Below are 13369 nucleotides of genomic sequence, written 5' to 3'. Positions count from 1 at the left end.
TGAATTATTCCAACCTCGATAAACAATATTTTTCTTTGATTAAAGCAGTAAAGAGGTTCTGCCATTACATACTAAGAAGCAAGGTGTATGCTATTGCTCCTGATCTAGTAGTAAAGACATTATTGATGAAAAATGAACTTGGTCAAAGACAAGGTAAATGGATGGCAATATTGCAAGAATTTGATTTAGAGATCTAACCCATGAGGTTAGTCAGAGGTCAAGGATAATCAAGAATTATAGTTGATAAAAAAATTGGAGACAAAAAGAAATTCAAGTTTGACAATGAAATAAATGACAATGACTAGAATAAAATGATAGTATCTCAAGTTGATATTGGTCAAGGTGTCGTAACAGATGTATGGTACCAGGATATTGTTTACTATCCTCTACAGAATTAGTGTTCCAACTGGATGAATAGTTCACAACATAGAGGACTTAAAGTGAAGTGCAAATCCTATATGTTGCATGATAGCCAGTTGAACAAAAGGAACTATGAAGGAATCAACCTAAAGTTCTTGGGACATGAGGAAGCAAAGGAAGTTTTTAAATAGTTTCACAATAAGTATAGTATAGGGCATGGTTCAGCAGAAGCAACTGCTCATCTAATTTTAAGATCGGGTTATTTTTGGTCCATGATATTCAAAGATGCTTTTGAGCATGTACATTATTGTCATATTTGTCAAGCTAGTGCTAGTAGAGAAAGCCACTTGGAAATGTCATTACAACTAGTGTACAAGGTGTGCCCCTTCACAAAGTGGGGGCTAGATTTCATTGGTCTAGTCAATCCACCATCATCAATTGGACACACTTTTATTCTCATAGCCATTGATTGTTATACATGATGGACTGAGTTAGAAACTTTTAGAAATTGCATTGCTAAGGTGGTAACAAACTTCTTGGAGGAACACATTGTTACTAGATTTGGAATGCCATTTGTCTTGGTATGTGATAATGGATCAGCATTTGCATTAGTACTATTGAGTCAATCGGCATTTGAGAATCAAGTTATTATCATGTTCTCTTCAAATTATTACCCAGAAGGATATGAGGTAGCTGAATCAACAAACAAGAACTTCATCATAGTAATAAGTCGCTTAGTAAAGGAGAATCCTAAAGATTGGCATACACAACTCAAGTATGCTCTATGGATAGATCAAGTAAGGGTAAAGAATGCTTTGGGGACATCTCCATATCTTCTTGTCTATGGGAAAGAGATAGTATTCCTGCTTAACCTCGGGACTCCTATTTTGAAATTCATGAGTGGGTATGCTAAAGATATTGACAGAGTACAAATCAGATTGATGAATCTTTTAGAGATGGACAAGAAACAAATAGTTGCATTGGAGCACATGGTTAAACATCGAGTAGTTGTCAAGAGATGGTTTGATAAGAGGGCCACAATAAAATCTTTTAGAAATTCTAACCTTGTTCTACTTTGGGATAAGGCAAAACAGAAGTTGGGCAACCACACTAAATTTCAATTCTTGTGGATTGGTCCTTATTAGATTGTAGAGATTCTTAGAGAAAATACTTTTAGGCTCATTTCCTTACAGAGAGAATTAATTTCACTGCCAGTCAATGGACAATTTATGAAACATTATTTTGAAGCCTAAAAGACCAAAAAAAGATTAAAAATTTTAAGTGTGTTTATTTTCTGCACGTTTGTTTGTTTTTCAGTTGTGTGTTTGCTTTCAGTCAAGTTTTTATTTTCAAAGTTGTGTTAGTCCTAGGGATAGGTGCACTCAAGATTTTTATCTTGATGTATCTTACTAACTACTCTTTTGGTCCCAATTTTAGGAAGAGGTATTTCTTTGTCCAAATATTTTGATGGTCATGTGTCTTATACCAACTGAGGAACAAATGTTACTTGTAGTAATATGGGGACTTAAGTCTTGAATTCAAGATTGTGGACCAAAAAGTTCTAAACACTTTCCAAATTTAAAGATTAATTATTTTAGGTGTTGTCAAATTAAGGTTGAAGACATCAAGGGATGGTCCAAACCCCAATTATTTCAAATAGAAGGGTCTTCTCCAAGGGACTACTAAGATCATTGTTTGGCATGAGAGTTTTCAAAAGTTCTAAAAGAGGAACACAAGGGATGTTCACAAAAGATCGAATCCAAGAAATGATGTTAATGTCTTGGCCACATAGTCTAAGCATGACCAGGATATAGAAGAAATTTTTTTTTAAAAAAGAAAAAGAAAGAAAGAAAAGGAATCGCATTAAGACTGAAGGATTCTAAAAGATCTAAAAGGGTAATTTAATAAATGGATATGTACTCAAAATAAACTATCTGATACTTAAAACATTTCTTCATCAAAAAGAATCAAATGGAGACATTATTAGCTACACAGAGCAATTATTCAAAGGATTTCCAAGAAATTTAAAAGAAAAGTGGTAGTCCACCAAGAGCCCTCAAACTAATTCTCTCATCTAGTCAGGCAAAAGTTCGATAAATGACCTTCATGGAAATTCCCTATGGATGAGCCAAATAGGGTGGAAGATTGTTTCCATATTGTTAGAAGATTTTGATGGACTACATCCTAAGATGTTGAAGGAAATGAATACACTAAACACACACTAAGCTTGAAGGTTTTGGATCCTGAAGTCTTTACTGTGAAGTCATTCAAAATATGCTTGGGATGTTTGAGATTCAGTTGGTGTTTGACACATGTTGGAGGAATGTTTGCTAATGAAGAAATTCCTTTTTCATTTCTTCGTCTATTTGGGGCTATTTGTTGTGGTTTTCACAATGCACACCCCATTTTAATCTAAAATGGGGACCCCCTACTCTTAAATGTTGGCTTTTTGGACTCCTAGTCTAGGATCCATGCCATTTTGAGATCTTTCCTAGCCCCTAGTTCATGTCTGAGTCTACTCTAAAAAGCCCAAAGGTCAAAAATTCAAGGGAATTTAAAGAAAGAGCTAAGTATTGGGAATTTTGGTGCACTAGGTACACCTTATGAGGTGCTCTAGTGCACCCAAGGTTGGAAAAATGTTTTTGCACATTTCTTTAAGCACAATGGTGCACCTGCACAGCTATGCCAAATGGCACATGGTCTATTTATAATGAGGGGGGGTCCTTCCCTCCTCACTTTGCTTTCGATTGATGTCCTTTTCTGCACTTATCTTTGAAGCTCCTTTTTTTTTCACGCAGCACTACACCTCCAAGGTGCACATCCTCCACCCTACAAAGACAAACATAATCCAAAGAAAAGTTGAAATGATTCCCCAATTTGGGTGTGCATCAGTGCACCTTCTTAGGTGCACTGATGCACACCCAACTTCCTTTGCAAAACATCAGAAGTAAATGAAACAATGGTAAACCTTTTTTAAAAATGCATCTAGAATTGGTGCACACTATCACACCTAATTTGGTGTGCTAGTGCAAACCATATGGGTTTACAAAGAAAAAACAATAAAAAAATATAACCTTAGATGTGAATCAGTGCACCAAAACATGTGTGTCTGACGCACATCTCAGAATTGTGACAAAACTTGAACATCACATAAAGGTGTTGTGCACCAAGAACACCTCCTTAGTGCACCTAATGTGCATCTTATTATTCAGTTTTGATTTGAAATGGGCACACTAGGTGCACCTAATCAGGTGTGCCAATTTTCTTGCCATTTAGGGTTTTAAACAGGTTTTCTAGTGTTTTTAGAGCATCTAATTTTTTGGGTTTTCTCTGTATTAGTATTAGGCTTTAATTAATTCATTTTTTTTTAAATTCTAAACTAATGGGCATCCTCTTATGTAGATATAGTGCAATCTTCATCAGCTACCTTAGACGAGAAAATGGCATTGAAACCCATCATCTTCAAGTTCCAAGGTGTTCCAACAAAGCCATGTTTAAAGGTTGATAACTTAGAAATAAAAGATATAGAATTGGGACATACAAAATTAGGAGAATTCCTAAAGATTTGCAACAAACCTACTAAGAGATTAGAAATAGTTTCTGCACTCATTTGATCAAGACTTGTAAACACAACTTCACACTCAATGTTGATACAATATTTAGAGCTTGTCAAGACACTTGTAGAACACTTTGTCCCTAAGGAGAGGGTTGTAAAGAGTGTTACAAGAGAAATTTTCCTTGATCTATGCCTGAAGAATATTGAGAAAGTATTCCATCTCCCTAGGGTAGATTAGTTTATTAGGCATACATATGAACAAGTAGAAAGGTGGTATAGGGAGCATATTGAGGAAGCCTGTAAGATCATTCAATCCTCCTACCTAATAGAGAAGACTCCCTTAGGAAAGAAAATTGGTAGCATGGATATGACTAGAGGATAGATTATTGAAGACATTGAATATTCAATCGTACTTCTAAGCATAGTTATGGGTTTACTTATGATAGGACATTTGAATATCTTCATAGGGCACTTTATTGAAACAATCAAGAAAGTGGAAATGCCACTAGATTGGGCTTCTACTCTTAGTGAGAATTTGTGTAAACAAGTGGTGGTAGTAAAGAACAAAGGAAGTTCTATATGATATCATATTTTGTGTATCTATTGGCTACAAGAGCGATAGACTATCCAGGGTTGCACAAAAAGGGAAGCATGCAAGATCCTATGCATGACACTATATTGTTTATCCTTATTTGGTAAAGAAGAGACTCTCAGAGTAGAAAAAGGAGTATAGAATTGTTAATGATGCATTTTTTTTCACTATAATCAGATTTATAGAAGGGGATTATGCAAAAAGGTTATCAGATGATGCAATGGTGCAAATAATAGTACTTGGAGCATACTATATTTATTTTTGGACTTTTACATACTTTAAAGTATTTAGTACCATTCTGCACCCCAAGGAGCTCCAAAGGTACCCTTGTGACAGATTGTCTCTCTTAAAGATTTCTTGACAAATCTTGTCTATCGATGATCGAGTTAGAAGGCAACATAAAAATGTTGGACTCGGTCATTGGTTATAGGACCCTTTCTAGTAGATCAGAGGCAAGACATCCCCTCTTTTGAGTGTGAATGGAATTAGTATCCCTTAAAAGAGTACAATTCTCCATGTCCATGTTTTGACAACATAGAGAGAGTACAATATTTAGTAGGCAAAATATTCACCCATGAAGAAGCCATTGAGGATCACTGGATGAACACTACAAATGACTACGATGTCTGAATAAGAGATTATTATAGGATTACTTTATACGTGGAAAAGAAGGCCCTAAAGATTAAAATTCCCTTGAAGATATGGCAACAAGATTCTGAGAACTCGTTCAATCCTCTATTCGACAGGGATAAGATAGGTGATAGGCCTATTATGAATGCTGAGGTTGATAGGGAGGAAAATTTAGATATCAACCATAGAGTGAGGTACATCATTAAAATGATGCACGATTGGATCAAGAAACCATTTGAGCTTGATCCAATTCCTGAAATAGTGATGTTCCAAACACAAGCCTACCCAATAGAAGGTAGAGGGAAGAAAGTCACTATCCCTACCTTTGCAACTCAGTCACTAATGAGGCTAGAAATAGTTTACCAACTTGATAGGATGATGGGTTATTATCAAGCTAAGAAAGGAAAAGGATGAGGTAAGAGGAAAAGAAGTTCCCCCCAAAGAATTGAACTTGAAGAGGGTGAAATCCTGGCACCTACACAACAAGTAGAAGTTAATGTACAAGGGCTAGAAGATACTAGAGCTTCACAAGTCCAAGTAGACCCTCAAGTACCACTAGTTGCACCTAGCCAAATGGGGATAGAGGTTGACATTTAGGAAGTTTCTCGTCCTCAAAAAATAGAACAAGCATCTCCTTCTATGCCTAAAAAGGGAAGAAAAATAAAGACTCCTGTCAAAAAGAGGCAAAGGGTGATTAGGAAAGTAGTCACTATCCAATCAATCTCAAAACCTATTCCCAAGAAAGATTGAGAAGAGGATGATGAGGATGATATACCTTTGAATAGGAAAACTTGGCTACCTAGAACCACATAATAGGAGAGAAGGAGAAGCTCTATTGCTACACCACTACCAATCCCAGATGAACTTCTAAAAACAACCTCATCAAAGGATAAAATACAACAATGGATTGATGAGTAGGATATAGAGGGCACTGATATTTTTAAGATGCTATATTTTCATTTCATGCCTATAGGAACTGAACTAATTGGGGATAAGATCAAGGATACACCAACCAATAAGCCCCAACAAGAAAATTGGACTAAGATGCCCCTAGAGTCACAAGGTCCTAAGGTTTCTCATTCATCCCCATTACAGGTCATAGTTGTTATAGATAAAGGTTTTGCTACTCCTCTACCACCAAACACAAAGGGGGAACAAGTTCAAAAGGAGTAGGAGGAAGAGCCTCAACATGTATCAACCAAAAAAGTGTTTTTAGAAGGAAAAATGGATGAATATCCTCAGCAAGTTTCCTAGGATACCCAGGTGAGAATTGTTCGTTCTACTGATATAGAAGCACCCAATATAGATCCACCACAGAAGGAAAAGAATCAAGAGAGGAGTGATAAGGGAAAAGGCATACCTAAAATGACTCCTTCATCCTCCCAAAGTAGAACTTTAGTGGAATGAGTTCCAAGATGGTTGTAGAAAGAAATGATAAGAAATAAGAAGTAATAATTCAATGCGGATGAGGAGGACATGATAGAATTAATTGAGGTTCTTTAGAAACCTAAGTTCCCATCAAAGGAGGCATGAGTATTAATTTTCATCAATAGTGACCACAACCAAGATTTTTTTGCAAAAGTGGTTATTCCTCCTAATATATAAATAGAAGATTTGACTCTACATGACTATAAAATCATAGAGGTTATTCTTGGAAAGCTTACATTGGATATAGCCAAGTTGATGGTCATAATGGGGATGAAGGAGGTATTTAGAAGTTTGGAATAGGAACAAGTAGAGCTAATACCACTTCAAAGGAAAAAAGAAATCCTAAAAGCATATTTACCTGAAGTTGTTGGTCCCATTGATCCTAAACACCCCAAAGATACTTTAAGTGTAATGATTGAAAGAAGAGATAGGGGAAGGGTACATTTGGATCCATTTTTTAATGCCTATTAGTAGTGGTAGGAAAGTTTTGAGGAGAAGGGCATTTTTATCATCCAAGGAAATCTGAAGCTAATTCATGTTATGTAGGAGAATTTTGATAAAATGGTAGCAATTTTGAAACAAAATTTCACTCTTATGAATGAGGTACATACTTGGTGGAAATATTTATAGGTGTTATAGGTGATAAAGGGCTAGAGGTATAGAATTCTTATGGATGTATATATTATGGAAGAGTTAGATTTGATTGATGATTGGATAAAGAAGAGAGAAAATAGTAATAATGTAATGGAATCATTACATGCTAAGATCCATCAGCTCAAGGATCAAACCTAAGAGAAAATTTTGGAAGTAGAGAAACATTATAGCTATGCATGTCTAGACATTTTTGAAGATAATGAATGAGAGAAATTGATACTAGTGGAGGTAGTAGTGCAAAAATTTAGGAAGACTTTTGAAGAAGTTACTACTGATGAAGACATCCACTAGGTCTTCAGGATTGAAGAAGCCTTACTAGAGTTGGACACTAAACTCAGGGATTTTTTTGAGACTTGAATAGAGGTAGACAACTATAGGTAGAAGGTCAAGGATAAGTATAATGCCTTAGATTTACCAGATATAGCCAAGGTCACCGAGATTATTGAGAAATTCAAGGGCAAGCACCCAAACATAGCTCTAGTATGAAAGTGGACAAAAACCAAAGGTCAATATTTCATTTTTGACACTCGGTAAAAATTTTGCAATTTTGGACACTTGAGGTGTGTTGTTGCACTGGTGTGCTACTGCACTAGATGAACTAATGCACTTTTTGTCACAAAGTGTTGGAATAATTTTAAAGAATTTAGAGGTGTACAAGTGTGCTAATGTGCTTTCTTCCAAGGTGTTCTTTCTAGAGGTGCATTGATAGTTAACTGCCAGTTCCAAAATTAGAGCTTTCCATGCACTGAAAATGCATTCTGACAGTAGTTTACCTTTGACAGATGCCTAGTGAAGGTTGAGCTTTTATTTCTGACACTTCCATGCACTTCTACATGGACTGAAGGCTTTCTTCTTATTATTTTCTCATTATTTATTTGTTTTATGACATGTAGAGGCTCATGCCTCCAATTAATTATATAAAAAAGGATGGAATCCTACTCAACACTAGTTAGATAGTGATTTTGTACATAATTAATTTGTTTTATTAAATTAAAAGCATATGATTGGATGAAGATATGTCTCACTCTCAACACAAATTGAGGAGATAATTTCTTACAAATGCAGGATTGTAATATGTAATCTAGGTCACCATTATTTTGGAATAATATATACTTTTGGTGCTCACATTTGGAGTGTAGTGATTCTTGCCTAAATGTGTCATATTTTTGTGAATGTATGTTTGTGGAATTTTGATTGAGAAAAATAGTTTATTGTGTTATTCCTAGTTGTGTGACCTTTTAATTTTGGTGTTTGCTACAGTTTTACAAATTCTGCTAACATATCTAGTTTGAGAAGAGATCACCCATTTTGTTATTACATATCGTTTTGTCTCACATGAGTGCACTTTCCATGGCCTTGAAATTTGATGAAAAGTGAAACATCTTATGCTTGCTAAGAAAATCCCATTGACAATTGCATTAGTTGAATCAAGGAAGCATTGCTCCTACTTTCATTGGTTGTCCACCGATTTCTTTGAAAGCTTAACTCTTAGACGTGTTGTTTCTGTAGCTTATGTCCATTAGCATTTTACTTTTGTATTATTTTCTTAATGTTTCTTGTTACCTTATCTCTATTATTTTCTTTACTAACCTCTTGTTAAATTAGGAGCTCATATTAGTTGCATTGTTAGATTGCATTCATTAAAAAATAGAAAATACAGAAACACAATTCTTTTGTGTGTCTTATTTTGAAGAAGAAAACATATTTATATCATATCTGAGATCATCCAAACCAGAAAAGGCCTCCTCATGAACAAATACATTTATCTTTAATTGAATAGATTCCATTAGGTCAAAAGATCACCTAGAACCTTGGAGTTGATCCACAAAGATTGACTTTTTAAGAGAGGAGTTCAAAAGGATTCTTGCCATTAAGCATTATGCAAAATGAAAACTCAACAATTCCCTTATCAATTTATTGAAACTAATTGCAACTGGCACCTTGATTTTTTGCAACTTACCCAATCAGCCATTCACACAAACATCTACCACCTACCACACCATAGCACAAAGCCCTTGTTTGAGGTTTATATCTTAGTCCCACCATTTTAGAATATCAAGTCTAGTGATTTGTATCTAAAAAATTGATGATATATAAATTCAATATGGATGAGGATATATTGGCATAAAAAATGAATCATCCCATATCCATAAACAATACTAATCTTCTATAAGTCACTGTCTTCTCAAGACCCAATATATGGAGCCATTATCATCATGATTAGACTCACTCTCTTTAGTAAAATTCAATCAAAACTATTCATACCAAACTAAGTATATATAAATTTGTACTTACAAGTTATATTATCTCTTTTTGATTGAGTAAAGATCAAATACAGTTTTCTAAGGTGATAAAATTGCATATGCAGATCTATGTATGTATGTATACATGTGTATGTATGTATACATATATGTGTGTGTCTATGTATGTATGTATATATATATAGATACATATACATAAAGAGAAGCTTTTAAATATATACATGCATACATACATGGACACACATATGTGTGTGTATGTATGCATAAATACACATACATATACATAAAGAGAAGCTTCTCTAATCACCTGCTAGGTGAAATATAAAGAGATACATTTGTAGAAGGAAAAGAAAAGAACAGTTATGTAGGTGCCTCTTCTCTCATTGAATAAAATCAAAGAGAAAAATCACTACTACATTTGGGCCTGAACACCACAAATTACACCAACATTGCAGTGCTGCAAGGGAAACATAGATCACAAGGGCATGAGATGACAACAAAATTGCAAAGAAGGGCCATGGAGATCACAAAGGCACAAAAAAAATAATATAGAGATCATAAGGGCATGACAACAAAATCCTAGATCTTCACTAATCTCCACTAAGAGCACAAAAATAAAATTTAGAGATCATAAGGGTATGACAGTGAAATGCAGTGATCAAAAGGGCACAAAAATGAAATCCCCACCAATGTTCAAAGCTCTCCACCCTGTTTTGCACACAGTTATCCACAATCAAAACAAATGGGGAATGATTTATGTCATGTTTTTTGTTGTTGGGTGTTATATCTAAAATCAACTTCGCATTGTGTTGTAACTCTACCATAGTTGTTTGATCCTTGATAGCATTCATTTTAACTTTTCAACATTCAAGTTTCCTATTCATTATATAGTCCTTTCCACCCTAAAAACCACTTTGTTACTGTTAGTAAATATTTTTTCTCATAAATGTTCATATGTATAAAATAGAGAAAAAGAATGTAAACTAACAAATGAATTCATATAGAAGAGGTTAAGGAATTCTCTGCTTAAATTTTCTTCGATGAAAATAGGTGCAGCTACCTTTATTACAATGAGAATTTTTTGATCTAATACACTCAACAGAATGACCTTTTTGGGAAAACAATCTGCTGAAAGTGTTGAATCAACTTATTTTATCTCATCAATACAAAAAAAGGTTTAATGCAAAAGAACCACTCAATTTTAATTATCAATATGATCCACATAGTTGAAAATTAAACCATAGACCAAGCAAATTTGATAAAACTAACTTCTCATAGCATCCCATGTTCTGAATTGATAATTTCAAAATCAATAACAGATATAGCCAAAAGCTTAAATAGTATCTTCAGAAATGCTAATTTAAATAGGCAAATAATAGTATCTACTTACAAAGCCTTTAACCATAAATCAAACTTTAGAGTTTCATTGTAACTGCAAAATTCTGAAATGCTACTTCTAAATTGGGAATAAAACCATAAACAAAAATAGTTTTGTCTATCGATCTGCTGGAGAATTCTAACCCCTATACCATACTAAGTATTACATATATATAGGCATGGGGCTAGACTACTACCAAAATTACCTTGCCAAGAGTTAATTGTCTTTGGGTAAAGTAACTGTTAATTGAAATACAAGAAAAATAAATGGCAAAATAAAATATAACCAAGTGATTAAGTGTAATTGCTTTCCTTGATCAGGTAGTGTTGTCTCCATTGGCCACACCATTTGACATGTTCCACATTTCATAGGCAGTCGAAAAGGCTAAGATAACGAATTGAAGTGGCAAAATAATATAGGCGAACCTTTGCTTCTAGATTTCTTTCATCTTCTTTAGTTTATCAACCTTTTCTTCATGCATTTCCAAGTTCTTTAGATTGATGATTAACATAGCCTTAGTATATGCCATGTTAGAAAAGTCTTTCTTAGCTAGTGCCTTCTCATCTTGCCATTACTGAAATTTCTTTTGAACTTCTTTGATTATCTCATTTGACTGGACAAAAGAGTCATCTTCTTTTCCCATGAACTATTTAGCAAACCATTTAAGGTCATTTTGAATAATCTAGTGTATAACCTTAAGTTCTTGCAACACTTCTTTAATTTTAGTTACTCCTTCTATCAGTGCTTCATTGCTCCATTCGATACAATCTTTGATGACATACAAGGCCTTTTCGTATAGACCAGCTATAGGGCATTTAGCCTAGAATGTCTATAAGTTGAGTTCTTACACATCTTCCAACTACATCACCACCTTTGTCTAGTTATTCTTCTCTTTTTCATATCCTTTATTGCTTGCCTCCACTTTTTTAGCAATGTTTGATATTTCCTTCAAAGCATGGTCTAAGTTACCTATGTGCTTTACAGTGTCATGCAGAACATCTTGAACCCATTCCCCTAATATTTTCTCTACCACTTTGCACTTATGCAGATTCTCCAATGATTGTTGATTAGTCATAGTGGACACATAAACGATCACTGACATTTCACTGATTGGATTTTCTTGAGGATGAAAGATAGCATTAATATATTGTGCCATGTTTTTTATTGTTTCCTTCATCTCCTACTTATCTTGTCCATCCTTCCATACCTTGTGTGCAATCAATTTATTGGATACTTCAAAGAGTTCCATGTCTACTTCATGATTCCATTTTCCTAGGTCAACCTTTGTTATCTGATAGACTTGAGGGACTATGAAATCACGTAAGCTTCCATCTGGTGGTGTAGCTATCTCAGTTGCCCAACATCCTAAATTCTTATCAAAATTAATCCTTACCTTAGTTCTGGCTTTCTTTACTTTAGGTGTTTTACCAAGACACTTACTAACCAAATCATTAATAGACATGGAGATTGGGACTATGCTTCTTTTCTTATCCATTGATGTCTCTAACCATTTAGGTGTAGCCTAGTTTTTTTTCTATAGCAAAGGAGAATTTGACCAAGGTGAGGTTAATCTCCTGGCCTTCGGTAGCCACTAACAAGTTTTGGGATTCAAGTACATTATCTGCCATAGGTGGGTCTTCTGCTACCTCTAGGTCAATGGTTATGGTGTTCTTACTTCTGGCGATTGATGCTTTCTTTGTGCTTGAACAGGTTATCCTCTTGCTCTTTGGAGTTGCCTCTTGAACTTGAAGTTGAACTGATTTAGGATTTGCTTCAACTTCAACTGCAACTAGACCTGCAGTAGATTAGTAACACCTCGATTAGTTAGCTTGTTGGTAGTCCTTTCATCTTTACTTTTTGAAAACTTCCCAAAAAGGTCTGGAGTAGCCACTACCTTTAATTTTATCCACTTGGCAGTTCTAGCTATTACATCTTTGGTATGGGCATAGACATCATTTTCTTCCCTCTTTTTCTAGTCAATTTCAGGAATGGGCATGCATTCAATCTAGTCAATATAAAATTGATCAAGCACTTCTTTAGAATCATCATCTTTTAGTCCACAAGTATCTAACTCCACATTAAACATATTGATCTATCTAATGGTTAAACATGACCATAGTCTTTTCTTTCAAATTCATTAAGGCAATTTGCCCAAAAATCTTCTAATTATAGGGAATGAACCAGGGATACTGCATTCTTAACATTGTTTATGACAAAGCTAGTATAGTCAAAATCTAACCAAGGAATGAAAGGCATAAAGCATAAGAAGGTTAATGATTTTGCTAACAATATGGCTTCTCTCAGAGTGGGGCATCTATAGTGTCCAATCTCAATTAGGAAGAATACTGAAGAAGACCTGTTTGAAATCTGAAAAGACTCAACCACATAAACAAATTGCCTACACATCTTAGATAACACTACATAGTTTGAACAATGAAGTGGTAGCTTTAAAGGTTCATCATGAAAATCACCCACTCTGATATATGTAAATCTAGGGAATTGAATGTAGT

The sequence above is a fragment of the Cupressus sempervirens genome, chromosome 3 (assembly GCF_028749045.1).
Source record: "Cupressus sempervirens isolate cs-2001-9-10 chromosome 3, ASM2874904v1, whole genome shotgun sequence".
Lineage (NCBI taxonomy): Eukaryota > Viridiplantae > Streptophyta > Pinopsida > Cupressales > Cupressaceae > Cupressus > Cupressus sempervirens.
Note: the sequence above shows the minus strand (reverse complement) of the source record.